Genomic DNA, 2,394 nt, shown 5'->3' with positions numbered 1-2,394 from the left:
GAGGGGGTGAGGATGGTGAGGGGGTGAGGGGGTGAGGGGGTGAGGGGGTGAGGGGTGAGGGATGGTGAGGATGGTGAGGGGGTGGGGGGTGAGGATGGTGGGATGGTGAGGATGGTGAGGGGGTGAGGGGGTGAGGGGGTGAGGGGGGTGGGGGGTGAGGTGGTGAGGGGGGTGAGGATGGTGTGGGGGTGTGGGGGTGAGGTGGTGAGGGGGTGGTGGGGGTGAGGGGGTGTGGGGGTGAGGTGGTGAGGGGGTGAGGGGGTGAGGGGGTGAGGGTGGTGAGGGGGGTGAGGGGGTGAGGGGGGTGGGATGGTGAGGGGGTGGGGGTGGGATGGGGTGAGGGGGTGTGGGTGGGGGTGAGGTGGTGGGGGGTGGGGGGTGGGGGGTGAGGTGGTGAGGGGGTGAGGGGTGAGGGGGTGGGGGTGTGGGGGTGAGGGGGTGGGGGTGGTGGTGGGGGTGGGGGGTGAGGGGGTGGGGGTGGTGAGGTGGTGAGGGGGTGTGGGGGTGGGGGGTGGGGGGGTGGGGTGGTGAGGATGGTGAGGGGGGTGAGGGGTGAGGATGGTGAGGGGGTGAGGGGGTGAGGGGGTTGGGGTGAGGGGGTGGGTGGTGTGGTGGTGGGGGTGAGGGGGTGAGGTGGTGAGGGGGTGAGGGGGTGAGGGGGTGAGGGGGTGTGGGTGGTGAGGTTGGTGGGGGTGAGGGGGTGAGGATGGTGGGGTGGGGTGGTGAGGTGGTGAGGGTGGTGAGGGGGTGTGAGGGGGGTGTGGGTGGGGGGGTGAGGGTGGTGAGGATGGTGAGGGGGTGGTGGTGGGGGTGAGGGATGGTGAGGGGGGTGGTGGTGGGGTGAGGGGGTGTGGGGTGGTGAGGGGGTGTGGGGGTGAGGGTGGTGAGGGGGTGGGGGGGTGGGGGGTGTGGTGGGGATGGTGAGGATGGTGAGGGGGTGTGGGGGTGTGGGGGTGGGTGGTGTGGGGGTGTGGGGGTGGTGGGGGGGTGGGGGTGAGGGGTGTGGGGTGGTGTGGGGGTGGGGGGGTGAGGGGGGTGGGGGGTGTGGGTGGTGGGGGTGGGGTGGGGTGGTGAGGGGGTGAGGGGGTGTGGGGGTGTGGGTGGTGGGGGGTGTGGGTGGTGGGGGGTGGGGGTGGTGTGGGGGTGAGGGGGTGGGGGGTGTGGGGGTGTGGTGGTGAGGGGTGGGGGTGGTGTGGGGGTGAGGGGGTGGGGGGGGGGGTGGTGGGGGTGGTGGGGGTGGGGGTGGTGGGGGGGTGTGGGTGGTGTGGGGGTGTGGGGGGGTGGGGGTGTGGTGGTGGGGGGTGGGGGTGGTGAGGGTGGTGGGGTTGGTGAGGGGGTGGGGGGGTGTGGGGGGTGGGGGTGTGGGGGGTGAGGGTGGTGGGTGGTGGGGGGTGTGGGTGGTGGGGGGTGGTGGGGGTGGGGTGGTGGGGGTGGTGGGGTGGTGAGGGGGTGTGGGTGGTGGGGTGGGTGGGGGGTGTGGGGGTGGGTGGTGAGGGTGGTGGGGGGGTGGGGGGGTGTGGGGTGTGGGGTGGTGGGTGGTGGGGGGTGGTGGGGTGGGGGTGTGGGTGGTGGGGGTGGTGGGTGTGGTGGTGTGGGTGGGGGGTGGTGGGGGGGTGTGGGTGGTGGGGGGTGGGGGGTGGGGGTGTGGGGGTGGTGTGGTGGTGGGGGGGTGAGGGTGGTGGGGGGGTGGGGGGTGTGGGGGTGGGGTGGTGTGGGGGTGTGGTGGTGGGTGGGTGTGGGTGTGTGGGGGTGGGGGGTGTGGGTGGTGTGGGGGTGGGGGTGTGGTGGTGGGGTGGGTGTGGTGGTGGGGGTGGTGGGGGGTGGTGGGGTGGGTGGTGGGGGGTGTGGTTGGTGGTGGTGTGGGGGGTGGGGTGGTGGTGGTGGGGTGGTGGGGTGGTGGGGGGTGAGGGGTGAGGTGGTGTGTGGGGGTGTGGGGTGGGTGGGTGGAGGGGGGTGAGGGTGGTGGTGGGGGTGTGGGGGTGTGGTGGTGGTGGGGTGGGGGGTGTGGTGTGGTTGTGGGTGTGGGTGGGTGGGGTGGTGGGGGTGGTGGTGGGGGTGTGGTGGGTGTGGGTGGTGTGGGGGGTGGTGGTGGTGGGGGGTGGGGGTGGTGGGGTGTGGTGGTGTGGGGGGTGTGGGGTTGTGGTGGTGGGGGGTGGGGTGGGGGTGGGTGGTGGGGGGTGGGGTGGGTGGGTGGGGGTGTGGGGTGGTGGGGGGTGAGGATGGTGAGGGTGGTGAGGGATGGTGAGGGGTGGTGAGGGGTGGTGGGTGGGGGTGAGGATGGTGGGGTTGGGTGATGGTGGTTGAGGATGGTGAGGGTGTGAGGGGTGTAGGGGGTGAGGGGTGGGTGAGGGGGTGGGGTGAGGGTGGTGAGGATGGTGAGGATGGTGAGGGGGT

The 2,394-nt window shown here is 73.1% G+C and overlaps 1 pseudogene; it reads right to left on the bottom strand.

Moving 5' to 3' along the window:
* Positions 1-270: 270 nt before the first annotated feature.
* The window catches only part of LOC133456863 (basic proline-rich protein-like), a 9,676-nt pseudogene continuing 7,552 nt past the window's right edge, over positions 271-2,394 (bottom strand).

This window comes from Cololabis saira, chromosome 2 (assembly GCF_033807715.1).
Source record: "Cololabis saira isolate AMF1-May2022 chromosome 2, fColSai1.1, whole genome shotgun sequence".
In the NCBI taxonomy this organism is placed as follows: domain Eukaryota; kingdom Metazoa; phylum Chordata; class Actinopteri; order Beloniformes; family Belonidae; genus Cololabis; species Cololabis saira.
The sequence above is the reverse complement of the archived record's forward strand: the minus strand, read 5'-3'. Positions and strand labels throughout refer to the sequence as shown.